Here is a 14,922-nt window from a genome sequence, read left to right as displayed (position 1 = left end):
CTCATCTTCCTTCCTCCTCATCCTCCTCCTCCTCCTCCTCTCACATGCTGCCTGCAGATCTCATCTTGCGTCTTGAGGGAAGCCGGGGTGACAGCGGCGGCAACATTAGCTCGCGAGGTCTTGGCTAAGCTGCGCTGTCACCGAGACGCGCGCAAGATGAGAAGTTTTGACTGTCTGACATCGACGCAAGACAATAACTGAGAGAGCGTGGGCGGGCTGTGTTCGCTCACTTTGGCAAAACAAATTGTGCCGGACAGTTTCGACAGCTCTTAGCACTATTTTGAGGACATGTGATGTCGTGTTTACAGTATTAGTGTCACACTGCTGGCATAGATAGTGGAGAATATATACAGTACATGCTATATATATTTACCTACCACGTTGAAAGCGGCGCTCTCCGGAGCCCACGTACTGTGAATCAGAGGAGCTTCTACTCTTTATCCCTTCTTGGAATAGGTATTGCAGGTGCAGGTCTATATGGTCTCTGATGTAGAATAACAAAGATACCGTATGGTGTATTGGTTTTGCTGAAGTACTTCGGTCCTGCTGGTTCCCTTGTAGCCCGTGTGGCAGTTGAACAAAGCTCGCCTGCAGATTACGAAAGCCTCACAAAGGCAAACAGTTGTACATTTCCCTCCAGGCGGAGGCTCACCTCGGATCACACGGCAGCAGTGGAGAGAAATAGTAACGCTTCAACATCTATGTGACGCACGTTGCAGACCCCCGCAAGCGATGTCCAAAAAGAAAGCCTATTGATTTTAAAATAACAATAATAATCTGTCTCTACAGCCCTTTCAATCGCAGCATTACCGAGATATCCGTCCAATTTCAGGGATGACTGCAACCGAGCGAGTTTAGGTCTTTTAATCACTAACCTGGGCGATTTGGTAAGAGGCCTTCACGAGTGGTCATTCTCAACTATTTTCTCCTCAAGGACGTCAATCAGTGACCATTCAATTTGCACCACATGTGCCCAACATGTGTGGAGTCCCCCGTCGGTTCGATTCCCATCTCCAGTTTTCTGTGTTTGGTTGGTTAGTATTTATTCACACGCTGATACATAGATATATAGATGTATACTTTATTCATCCCTAAGGGGGTTTTGGGTGCACCGTTCGATAACAATGTTCCTCTGCTGCTTTGGTTCGGGATTTTCTTCTCTCTGCAGTGTTTTTCTCCTGAAACTAAAAGAAGTTTCCTTTTTTTTTCCTATGAATAAAATGGTTTGAGGTGTGAAAGAGTGCAGAAAAAACAATGAATAATGAATTAAATCTTTAATTTAAATGTCTGAATGTCATAAAAAAAAAATGTATTTATTCAATGCAGACATGCAGACAAACTTATGTCAAGTGTTCTACCTTTTTCTCTTGTTTTGACACAAAGAGGTGACTGTGCATCAGAAATAATGGATTTTACTTCATTCAAGTCGCAAAATCTGTCACAATTTGAGTAAAAAAAGAAGGTCTGCATGAGTCATTTTTGCAGAGGAAAGAGCATCACTCTTTCTCTCGGCAGGATCACACCTGTAAAAAGAGGCTGTAAAGTTGCACGGCTTCAACCATAAAGGTTTCAAAACTGAAGATAAATCACTGGTCACTCCTCAAGGCTGTTAACAGTTTCAGCATATTCACACTGTTATGTTCCACACCTCCCCTTTGATCACTAAATCAGTACTTCATTTCTTTTACAGCAGTAGGTGGGTGTTTGAAAGAAGGTTTTAGTGCTAAATGATGATTAGAATTATCCAGTCCCACTTCAATTTTCCTCATGAACGGGGGGGGGGGAGGGGGGAGAGCATCTTATTTCCGATGACTCAACCACAGAAATAATCGCACCTATTCAGTCTATTTTTCTTCTTAATGTGCGGCAGAAATTAGAAGCAGGGGACTTTTTTTGTGTGATATTGGTTTCTTTTGATTTAACTGTCAGTAGAGGGCTCTCATGATCCATCCACAAAGGCCCTGACCTCTCATCTGCACACTGATGCAGGAACTGTATTCAATGACACCCACCATCAACGTCCTTTCATGGAAATATTGAACGGTCGCTGCGTTTTTCTACATCAAACCACGGCTTTAATGTTCACCTTACTTCACTGTCAAGCACAATTTGTCCCTTTGTTACCTGCTGCTCAATGTTCCATTGATTCCCTCACAGGGATTCTGCTTAGACTGGACTATGATATCCACACTGTGAGGCATTCAAAAGATGTTTTGCTGTCATTTTGAGTGGATGACCTCATCAGCTACACACTGGCCTCTACTGGGTGAATACATTATTGCCTGAGGAAAGGTAGAGATGCTTTTGGGTGAGAAAAGACCATTTCAAATATGTTTTTTTGGAGATGGAGGATGTCAGTCGCATTAGGGGTTCGTGTGCATGTTGATGGGTAGTTTTAGAGTATGCAGCGGCAGAAACGATAAAGCCGAATTTCTCCGCTGCTCCTTGTGAGCCTGCGCGTCTTCTCATCTCCCCAAAACACTCTTTTGGCAGCCTTTGAATTACCTGCTCTCCTTCCTGCCTAAATTGTTCAAATACGTTAGAAGTTGATCAAACGGAAAAGGCTTTCGGAGCGCATGGCCGACAGAGCTTTCCCCTGTGGGCTGTTGGGGATCAGACATGAAAACAGGGAAAGAACAAAGGCTTGTCGGGACAGTTAAAGACGCCCGGACCATAGAAGCCCATCAAAATTCATTCAGTGAAACAGGCATGAAATACCCGACTGACTGCAGGAAACCCTCAAACATGTCAAAACTCTTCTGTCTCTCAGAAAATATATTGAGCCACGGAGAAACTTATGAGACTGGAAGCCTTTTACTTTACTTTCTCTGGGTCAAAATATCATGATACAGTATCTCCAAGTCGTGCTTTACCAATGAACACGGTCATCATAGTCATTTAGAGTGAACGTCTATTTGTGGTGTTGAAAAACAAAATGTTTTGAAAAGATTTGACTTCTCAAAAACATGATTTTAGCTTGGAAATAGAAGTTAAAGCTGCATCGGCCAATATTGTTTTTAATAATCACTCAAGTGACTGACAGTACCAAGGAGTTATCGCCAGACTCTGCTTCAACGGAGAGTTATCATCTTTAAGCCAACTGTTTTCTTATTACAACCCACAATTATTCACTTTAATCAACATTGTTTCCAACCTGCAGCTATTTTCAGCTTAAGAGCTCTGATTAACCCACTGCACACCAACTGCACAACACCAAACAGCCGGCAGACAAAGTAAGCGACTAGCTGGTGAACACAGTGGAGCATTTAGCAGCGTAAAAGTCAGATATTTGCTTCAGGAGTCGGTCGGTGGAGACCAAAACGGGGCAAAAGTTCAGTGAATATTGGACTTAACATTCACCAGGTGACTGTAAGGGGACGATATGTCAGTGTTATGTTTACAGCTTGCTTTGCTGCCCCCAGGTGTCCAAGAAAAAATATAAATTAGGAATTAGCCCTTATTAAAACTAACGATTCATTTTGCGGACAATGTGATATGTGTACATTGTCTGTGTGTTTAACATATACAAACTTGCATTTATGGTTTTTCTGCGCAAAATGTGAGAAAATGTTTGTTGTTTAATCCTCTTACGACAAAGAGACTTCCTATTTTCGACTTGTTTACTCCAGTTTGCAATGATAGTGTCACTCAGTTCCTACGCTGCCCGGCTGTGTGCGACCCTCAATGAATCAAGCATCGCTAGCGACGCACTATATCCCAACACCCAGTGACAGTCTTATTTCCAGGCATCAAGGAAGGAGGGGTTAAAGTTATTTCCCGAGAACGACGGACAGAGGAAGATTGGACATCCCTGATCTGTCAAGGACATGACTTTCGGCCGAAACAAATCCTTCACTTTTATTGCATTGTCTTTGGGGCCATTTGGCATGAGGAGATGGAATTGGGGGGGAGGGGGGGGGGGGGGGGTAACCTCGGCGCATTGCCTTCATCTAGCAATGTCTTCCACTGCTAAGTTCCCCTGGACGAAGACAAAGTCCGGTCCATAGCCTGTAGAGTCTGGGGATACTCGTACAATTCTTCACGGAGTCTGGCCTTGCTCTGCAGACCGAACTAGTGAGCTGAAACACACAATTATTAGACCGAACAGTAAAAGACGACGCACTGTCTGTGTATCTATCACAGAAAAGCAGAAAACAACTTTAGCGATCATCTTTCAAAACATCTCTAACACCAGCTGGCTGAAAGTTAATTGAACACCTGTTTTCCCAAAGAGAAATCTTGCCTTAACACTTATCTTAATAAACATGTAAATAACTTTTTGTATGTGATGTCCTTGACTTGAAAAGAGAAAAAAAAAAGAGGGAAAAAACGATTGTCATGTAATTGGTACCATGGTCTCAGGGGGATGCATGTGCCTGTTTGTGTGAGTGTGTGAGTGTGTGTGTGTGTGTGTGTGTGTGTGTGTGTGGTTTGTGTTTGAGAGAGTTTTAAGTGGAGAGCAGTCACCGAGGAGGGCACGTGCAGCACCGCAGAGATGCACCGCCTGAGGTCCTCTGACGTCAGCTGGAGAGGCTGATGGGAATTCAATACCCAGCATCCACACCGTCTAATTTATTCCACAATAAAATCGACTGCAGCTTGTTTGTCTGCAGTTCCATTGACGGTTTTCGGGGGCCGATGAACGCCATTGGAGTTCACCGCAGATTCTTCAGCTAAAGAGATTTCTGTGAATTTTCTTTTCACAAATCTGTTAAGCCGCTAAAACGAGTGGAGAATAACTGAAGAAGAAAAAAATGCATAACTAAAAGTGAGCATGAATTTAAAATAGAATAAGGCCACAGTTCATTTACTGTGTAATGTGCTGCAGCGGTGTTATAAAATAGGACATTGAACAATCCAATATTCCAATAAGCCACATAGACTAAAGAGAGTTGAAGCAACGATTCTCTCGGAAAAGCCACAGTGGGATAATAAATAAAAAAAATGCTCCTTTCAAAATGTGCCATTGTGCAACCAAACTCATTTCGTTTTGTTTCTCAAACGCACACAATGCCGTGTTTGCTGATGTCCACCTCTGAAATCCATCCCATTCACCATCTCCCTGCCTCTGCGGTAAGCTATTTCCATCCATCAGGAACGCAACCCACCAGATTTACTGTGTGCCGGCTGTTGTCGTCGTCTACATTCATCTGCACAAAACACTATTTGCTCCAGCTTTATTTACAAAACCATGAATGCGGCGAGACTATATGCGACACAATACACAAGTAAATAAGGGAGCCCATTTCTGCTGCACGGACAGATCCGATTATTCCCGTTCCAAAAAACGAAAAAATAACTCTGAGTTGCCGTGCGAATGCCAGAAGTCCCTCTCTGACACGGGCTGTGCTCAGCTGTGGGGTGGGTGTGGGGTTAAGGGCTGGAGGGAGGGGGTGGGGAAAGTGGCTCTTGCCCACAGTCACAGCCCTGGGCATTAAACACGACCTTTCAACTTGCCACTGAGCATTAGACCAGTCAGAGGAGACGCCGAGTCCTCGTGTACAAACACTGCAGAGTGGCGGGCTGACGAGCTCTTTAACTTTAATGTGAGTCACACACAAGCCTCCGCAGTCAAGGTAGTTTCACCCCCAACGTGACACACAGTTGATTCTCTAACTCGAGCGCCGAGCTGGTTTGTCTCTGCAGAGCGAACAAAAAGTCAAGTGCAATTCTCCCCGATAAAAAGTAGAAATGGAGCGTTGCTGGCACGGAGTTAGAGTTCTGACAAACATTGTGTCGCACAGACGGCTCACAATAAAGGGAATAGATCAGTGGAGAAATGAAGCAGATGCTCATCACTAATTAATGCACAGCACAAATTGTTGAGGATAACACAATAAGGTTGACAAAATGTCAACACATTTCAATGTGCACCCTCTAGTCCTTTACATGGCAGCAGTCAGACACAATAAATGGATCTTAGGTATTAGATTTGGAATTAATAGACCCTCAAGAGAGCCGCCGTGCGTTATTTCATCGACCATAAAGGTCCAAAGTAGTTTTGGATGCCAGGTCAGCCTCCATCAAAAGTGGCTATTAAATGCCATGCTCTCAAAGTCAAAAGGCAGTGCACTGATTTGGGGAACCAGGTTGGTACAAGAGAAAAACACCGCTGAGATCGAGGACCAATTTCCAGCAGCGGTGCTTGACCCCAATTGGCAGTGTGGGTGGGTGGGAAGCTGGTGAGGGATCGATCTCCTCTGGTTGTTTAAGCCAAGAGCAGGAGATAGACGCATCAATGAGTTCAGTGAAGGGTGAACTGGCAGTTCGAATGAAGGCAGGACTGATTTTCTCTATATCCCCTGATGATTATGTTTAAAGGTCAAATGGTACAAATGGCAGAGGTTAAAAATCTGAGCTGCAAGAAAGGGTACTTTAATGCACTAGTTCAGGGTGCAAGCCTTTGTGCTCAAAAACCAGTGGGACACGTTTTTCTAAGAGGTGGCCAGCTGGTCAGGTGACATCTCGTGGTACTTTTCCGTCCACTTGCCATTTTTAATGTGTGCATAAGGACCCGAGTGGAACGACAGCTCAAAGGAAAAGGACAAAAACTGAGGTGGAAAGGTTGTTTGGCAATGATTACATTGACATGCAATATTCCACTATTATGACAATATTCTGAATTTGATCCGGTAAACAGCATATTCCATTTGGCTTAATTCCTAATACAGCTGTGCCTGTAAAAATGTGGGATTTGGCGATATTATTGGGGTTTTAAGAGCATTGTTTGCACATGAACAGCGCATTTGGAATACATTCTCAATTCTGATTTTTACTGCAATGAGCAACACACAGCCTCTCGCCTGTTTACAGTCAGCTCTGGGAGAGATGGATGCCCGAAAAACATGTCTGCACGGAAGGAGAAAGCCGCCTACTTTGGAACCTTATAAAAGACTTGGATGTCAAGGTTTTTTTGAAGGTGGTTGATGGAATAAAAAAAGGACGCTGGGTTTTTCCGCCACCGCTTACATCGATCACAGTATGGATGGCTGCATGTAAACAGAAATATTAATGGAATTTTCATTTTCATGAGCCATTTTAACAGTAGAAGTAGAAATATATATATATATATATATATATATATATATATATATATATATATATATATATATATATATATATATATTTACTGTTATATGCTTCTGCATGGCCCAATAAATAAGGAACAAAAAGGGCATGGGGTGTGAGCTGTCACATCGCTGTCTGTATACCATGAAGGCTGATAAAAACACCACGTGGATCAGAAGAGACAAATTTATTCATTAAAAGACACAAATGCCATCTCAGCTGGGATGCAGCAGTGCGACGTCTGAATGTATCAGTTACTCATGCTCCATTAATTATATAATCTTGTCATCTCCTCATGAATATATACATATAATAGGTAGTTAAAGCAAATATGCACTGATTTACATTTGCAGACGTCTTAATGGAAGCTGTCAGAGATTCTGTCGAAGCCTCTTAATGTTCACTAGTTGAGGTTTGTGTGCTAGCTGGAGGATCTTTCAGTGATATACGGCCCGGTAAGCGAAGGTGGCAGGTGTGTGAAGAGCAGGCGTCTCAAGGGTGGAGAGACTCCCCCTTCCTTCCATCAGACAATGCGTCGGGCTGTAGAGGGCGTCGATCTAAAACGAGGGGGCTAAACATTGCGAAATCACATTGTGTTGTTGTGTTCCCTCTCCCAGGCCGCAGCCTTGCACTGTACTGTCCTCGCCGTGTCCCTAACAGCATGTGAATTGTTGCTTTACTCGCCCCGCTAACATTTCTAAACTCCAGCGGAGACAGAGGGCAAGGCCAGAGCCCTGGCCTGGTGTTTGCGGTCAGATGGAATGTGAACTCCGTGTGAGAAAAAAGAGAGGAATTAATAATGAGGCATCCCCCCTCTGCTGGTTGTTTGTTTGGACAGACCGGCTGTCTCACAGCACACGCTGTGGATGGAATACTAATGGTGATGACTAATGATTCTCTCTCCCTTTCTCCTTGATTCCTTCACACTCGACTCTCCTCCCTCATCCCTTCCTTTTTCCCCCCGTTCCCTGCATGTGGATGAAACTTTAAACTCTCGAGTCAGAGCTTCGAAATGCATGATTCAGTTTCGACTGAGGGGACAGCTGTGACATGCACGCACATGGTACGGTATTTAGGGCAAGTAACAAGTGCCTGAATGTTTTCCTCCTCGGGGCTTTGTTGAACACACCCCCACCATTACTGATCCTGGTTTCTAATCACGTAATGGTGGGTGGTCATAAAACCATCCCTGGTGTTTGCAACCATAGAGTGGGCCTATCTAATCCTCTGCCCATCCATTTTAGTTTTTTAACTTTCCGAATCGTTCTCCGGAATGTGGCGCCTTGAGGGAGAAACAGGAAGACGTCCCAGAGCTGCAGAATCTCTCCACTGGGCCAGATTAAAACCTGCTGAGATTTAGCCAAGGATTAGATGCCCCCTTTGGCAATTGGGGGCTGTTTAAACTGTTTAAAATTATTTTGGTATTAAGTATTAAAGACGTGGAGCTTTAAGCAGCCTGGTAACCTCAGTTCGGCCCAATAAAAAGATCTGTAAGACGGAAAGGGAAGCAATTTTCTATTCTGAATCCATTGAAGAGAGAAATGTAGAAGAGCATATACATTACATAGTCTCCACGTTGCAAACAAAAGGTGGACTGGCAAAGTTATCCTTCTGAATGATGGTACAATGATGATTTAAATACATAAAATGTATCAAGAATTTCCCCCGATTGTTTGTGAAGAGTGCACAATGGTTTTAGCGTATCCAAGCCCTTCTAATCAGAGAAGTTTGTCATCCCTGTACATATTTACCATTAGCAATCCAATTAGCAGCGGGATCGGGATGGAGATACTAAGTGGCAGACGGTGTTCCGCAGCGATGCTCGCGATCAATTTAACTTTCCATTTAACATCAGTGGCCACATCACAACAAATCCCTGCATCCCTGCGAGTGTGAGCGACCTGCCGCTACACGTTTCTGAAAGCTTCTCCCACCTCTCTCTTTTATCACCGCTCACGCCTTACAAGAATAAAAATTCTCCCCCTGTAGAAATGATTATAATATCGCTAATAACTCCACTGGCCGGGTCGAATCCACTCCCGGCTACATCGCAGCCAAAGAAGCGGCTCTAAGTAAAACGAGATTGCATTGATTCAGCGAATAGATTACCGCATTTAGGTGGAGCTTTGGCAGCATATTTGCTGTATGTTATTTAATGGTCCCCTCAGGTTTTTACCTCTGAGACATTAAGCAGGGCTTTGGATTGGGGAGAAAGTTATCTTCGTCGATTTACTTTTATTTCTGCTGCACCTGTAATCATCAAAAGAGGGACGAACGAAAGATTGACAATATTTAAAAAAAGGACGATTTCTATATCTCCCATTGAATTGGTGTGATGCTAATATCCAATATGATCTTGTTTTTCTTTTTACTGCCCTCCTTTCAGTGTCTAGCTTTCTCTCTGATGACATGGTTTGTGAGAGAGACACGATCATCCCTCAGTTCATTAGAGGAATACAAACACTACCCACTCCCCTGTGCTTCACACTCTGAAGCCTGCACACACACAAACTAAGGAGAGGGGGGCACCCTCAGGACCTGTATTCCCTATATGGCATTTGCCAAAGATATACAAATGCAACATCGCTCTGTCCAAAGCCTCCACTGCATTTTGTACTCGGCGTGAAGTGTTTAAGCTGCTTCTGAGATAATCGAATGGAAAACAAGCTAATACGCAAATATGCAAGCTCCCTTTGGGCTCCTTATTTACATATCATAAAGCTGCTCAATAATCTTTTGGGTCAAATGGCTTTTGCGTCATTTTAAATCAGTCACTCGTAGTGATGAGCCCACAGAGAATTTTCACCCAACAGCTCCATGTAACCTTTTAGCCTCTTTGAGCTAATTACTGTGGATTCGCAGCTCCCATCGACCTTGTTTGCAACAGCAATAGCAAAAACTCTTTTTCAGAAACAAAATCCAACTTGTTCTTTCTCCCAGCACGTTGAATACCGCCTTTTGGTCAGTGCACCTCGGCGTCTGATACGACGCACCAAGGCACCCTTTATTTTCTGTATGAGATGCTTCGGGCTTTCAACTAACTAGCAGCAGAGGCAGTATGAGAAGCGATAAAGGAGAGGTCAAGTCAACAGTGACTTATTTTACCTTAGTTTTGTTACGTAACGTATGTATTTAACTAACAAACAGACTTCTTTGAACCCATTCCACAATCTTTTGTGAAACCTAGCTAAGTACTTTTGTTGCACAAGTACACTTGAGATCTCAGTAATCCTACATTGCGAGACTATGCAAGTAACAGGGAGCCGGTCCTCTTCACAGAGTCCACCATGTTGCACCGCCACGGTTCTATGGAACGTACCAAACATTGGCTGGAAAGAGAGTCTGTGGCGGTACCTGAAGGCCACGGCAGTTCTCTACTACGCTACGCTTGTGAAACTGCGGTAAACGTTAGCCGCATAGTGCAAAAGCGAGGCGTTGCCAGCCGCCGTCTGATTTACGTACATGAAAGTTGTGTTATCGTGGTAAAGATATTCTCTGAGCAAGGAGGACGGCGTTACTACGGTTTTGCAGTTGTGGAAAGAGAGGCCGCTAGACTGAGGTGAGTGAGGCAAAAACCAGGTAAGTGAGGCAAAAACATTGCACCGAATGAATGTTGAAAGATGCCTTTACAATATTTTCATATCTCACACTGATTACCTGGAATAGACAGAATACATTACACATACATTTTAAAACCGCGTGGTTTGCAAAAGGTTTACATTTGCAGAAACCGCTAGCATGTTGATTTAAATGTGCCACAGGCAAACACGGCAATCAATCACATCCAATTAAATGTTCCAGTCCAACATTACTGTATGTTTACTTGCTCAGTAGGTAGAGAACTTATGTTCCAACCCTGTGACCTTAGCCCTCTCTTCTCTCAGTCACCTACCAGCAGGCCCGGGGACAGTTTGGATGTACGTGTGTGTGGGTGGGTGGCTGTGTGACTGAATGGGACACTAATGAGCTGACTGATTACAGTGGAAAGCCTCGGGTTATCATTAGCTCTCCGAGGATCAAACACCAGATCAAGCCAACAGCAGGGCGGAGAGATGCAGGCCTCAATTAGATATTTGTTTTTTCCACAGGAAAAGTAGAGAAATTTCGTACACATCTAAGGAAGGAAAGAAAGGAGCACCTTTTTTCTTTTCTTTTTTAGGGCACGTAGCGAGATGGCGGAAGTTTGATTCTGATCAAAGAGCGACGGAGAGATTTGCAACATGCTTCAAACACTTGAGCACGAACACGAACCCTGACTCGTGGATTTAGATTCATCCACTAAAGCATTGGTAGCCCCAGCAATGGGATCTCTCAGACAATCGGGGACGAACGCCACACAAGAGGAACAATCTCTCATCACCAGGCTTAGAGGGTTTTCGCAGGCGGCTTTGATTGTCTCGCTCTTGGCTGTAATGAGATCTCTGCTTGCTTGACGTCTCCATGAGAACGCCTGCATTTCCGCACGTTACTATTAGCAGATTGGTCAGGAGCAGACACCGCTCATCGCCACAGCTGAATAAAAACATCAGGCCGGTTTTCAGGTGACCTGTGCTTCCCCTGAAGGTCTGTCCACTTCAACACAACTGTTTATTGGAGTTTTTATTATTTTAATCGATCAATGAATGAGTATGTTGCACACACCGAACACCGACGATTTAACAAAACATAGGACTTTCAAATAGGAGACCAGTGTTCGAGGCCAGGGTTATTTTGAAGTGGCATGTTTTTCCATATGTATGTTACATTGTTTAAGTTTTATTTAGTTTACATACTTATTTTAAGCACAACCATGGTGTTATTCCTAAACCTAACCAAGTAGTTTTGTGGCCTAAACCTAAGCAAGTTTTTTTTAAATTTTATTCAGAAAGATAACTATGTGTTCAGTCGATTGTATGCATCGTGTTGCGATTACTTGTCATCTGAAACTACCTCTCTGCCTGTTTAAAAAGCCGCATGATATATGATTTGGTAATGGAGGGAATGCTTCAGAGGAAGGAAATAACATTGTGACATAAAAACTGGTGCTATGGATTATTAGACACTGTTTACCAGGCAGGTGAGGGTTAAATAAAATAAACTTCTGAGTTGCATAATGGGAAGTGTTTTTGGAGCTTGGCCTAGAACTGAATATCAGGATAGATCCACTTATTTTTTTTTGTAAAATGTCACTTGTGAATTAAAACCTGCTTGATTGTTTCTTGCTCCGTCTCTCAACTTTTAGCCCTTTCACCATGTTCCTTCTACCAAAATAAATGGTGGCCAAAACCAATAAAATAAGGCCAAATTTGCATGACACCAGAATCATCCTTTAGGGTTATAAATCATTACCTTCTCAAGCTCTACTTATTTACAACTTTTGACGTTTTTGCGACAGGACGCCTACAACTGGATGCAATAAAGTATGGTTCCCTGACAGGCCTCTCTACTGGCATCTCACCGCTCAGCTTTTCTTCCACTCCTCTTTTTATCCCGTGCTCCCTTTCTTTGGAGGCCCTCTGGACCCCATCAAGGCTCATTCTGTTCATCCCACATGTGAGGGGTCAGTGCATACCCCACAAGAATAAACCAGCCACTCAATGTGAGGATCTTTGTGTATGTCCTCATCCCCCTACCCTCTTTCTCTCTCTCTCTCTCCCTCACTTACTTGTGCCCTATAGATGAGAATTGGCTCCATTCACGGCTCTTCCCTCCCCCCTGGAGCGGACTTCTCAGGGCCCTAACAGCGCAATTCTATGCCTTATTGCTCCAGCTCCTCCATGGAGAGCAGTCTCGTCAAAGCATTTGTGAAGACACAGAAGGAAATGAACTGGCTTTGTGTTCGGTCTTGACATATAGGCGCGATCACGTGGGGAAGTTTGTGGGGCAAGCGTTTAACAAGAGAAAAGGGCAGTATGTGTAAAATGTCTCTTTAAGTGCCTCCAAGTGGCAAACTTGGTTCGGAAAATGCCAGGACCTATTTAAAAAATGAAGCAGTTTTATGAGTTTGGCCCTGCTGGCTGTCGTCCAGCTTAATCCACATTGTGTTCCGACTTCCTACGGACCCAAAGCTGGTTTCTCAAGCTCATCTCCACCTCGTGTTTAATCTCCCCCAGCTCTTTCATTAGGACCACACCATGTGTTGATTCTAAAGAAATGAAGCGGACACCTCATTTTGAGCAAGAATGAGCCGGAAAAAGCTTTTGTCCACACCAGGAATGCCCATAAGACAGAGAGGAACACTGTTTGGTCTGACTCGGGTTGCTATACCAGGGCTGAAGAAAGCCATGGCAACGCAAGCAGAAGGTCTGCCGGACCACATAGCGCTGATACGAAGCGGCTGCTCTGGGTTTGTCATTCCAGTCAGGCCTGACCCAAATTACCACATCCCAGGCAAAAGTGGCCTACTTCAACCAGCAAACATGCACTGACATGCTTAATTGGGCTTGCATATATTTGGCCGATAGCGATAATAAACAAAACATATGGATGTTTGAAGTCTAATCACTGAGGAGATGGCCCTGTTAATGATTTAATACCACAGTTCACAGCCCATGGCTGCTGGATTATTGTGACTATCCGATTGTTTACCCACTATGTCTACAAGCCACTTTTCCATCTGCAGTTATAATTCATAGCATTTTAAGCGTAATAGTCTTTTATGTTTTCATATGTTTATTATCTCTTATCAACAGCCTCGGGGCAAAATCTGCTTAAAATGGGAAGAGCAACAAAAAAGCGATTAGGACCATGTCTACAGAAGCGTTCTGGTAGAGCATGAATTGGTAAAACAAACAGGCTAAATATTAGAGAAAATTACAGAAATTAAAAAAACATTGTTTTGCTCACCGAAGAAACTTTAACTGAGTTTCTTTTGCAACTTCACACAAAATGCTCTTCTTGTGAGATTTAAAAAAACAGGAACACAACAGAGGGGTGATATTGGCAGCCCTGGAAATCACATAAATCCCACCCCCAACATACACACAGATACACCTACACACACACACACACACACACACACACACACACACACACACACACACACACACACACACACACACACACACACACCAAAGAATGGCCTTCATACCACCTGTACTGCCGAGTCTCTCTGCCCAGAATACAGTTGATCTCCAAACTTTTCTGCTCAAGTAACAACCTCACCATCCAATCACACCTACCCACCGAAAGCCATGCATCCGTAAGTGTGTTACCAAAAAAGAAGAAAATAAATCCACTTACTTTATTTTGGAGGTCTGGTAGTTGTATATCAGAGCTTGAAGAAGTATTTTCTCTAGGCTCTTTTCATCTGCACCTCTGCCCCGCTGTCCTGCCTCTCCACTACTATTTCTCTTTGTGGGCTGAGCGTGCGATAGCTGTGTAGTTTTTTTTTCTTCCTTTTTTTTTTGTGTGTTGCATGGGGTGAGGGGAGGGTGGTGGGTTGGGTGTTGGATGCCGGGTTTCCTGACTCGTGATCAGGAGCTCATTACCCCCAAGGTCACTCCAGGGACGCCCCTGCCTGGCACTCACTGGGACACCAGAGAGGAGACGTGAGATTGCCGACGAAGAGTGTGAGAGAAAGAGAAAGGAAGAGAGCGGTTAAGAGCCAAAGTGCCTGGGAGCTCCACGGGGACGAGGAGACGGAGCCGAGAGAGAAAAAGTGATGCCCAGATACACATAAACAGAAAGAAAAGGGAGACGGTGGAGAAACCCTGATCCAAACGCTAACAGAGGGGGAGATATTCAGGAGGAGCGAGCAAACACAAAAGCTAAATGTGTCTGTAGGAGCCTTGGATGAGCTCACGGAGGAAGCAGCCCAGGCAAACTACACAGAGTTATATAAAATATCTTGTTGATCCATGGAAAAGTGAGTCC

At 43.9% G+C, this 14,922-nt stretch overlaps 1 protein-coding gene across 1 annotated transcript in view; it reads right to left on the bottom strand.

The window, feature by feature from the left end:
• Nucleotides 1-14,378, bottom strand: part of ptn (pleiotrophin) — a 38,828-nt gene extending 24,450 nt beyond the window's left edge. The window contains exon 1 of the mRNA XM_079236327.1: nucleotides 14,290-14,378. The gene's annotated coding sequence lies outside the window, so the exon portion shown is untranslated. The remainder of the gene's footprint in view (nucleotides 1-14,289) is intronic.
• Between the last annotated feature and the right edge of the window lie 544 nt (nucleotides 14,379-14,922).

This window comes from Taurulus bubalis, assembly GCF_910589615.1.
Source record: "Taurulus bubalis genome assembly, chromosome: 20".
NCBI lineage: Eukaryota > Metazoa > Chordata > Actinopteri > Perciformes > Cottidae > Taurulus > Taurulus bubalis.
The sequence above is the reverse complement of the archived record's forward strand: the minus strand, read 5'-3'. Positions and strand labels throughout refer to the sequence as shown.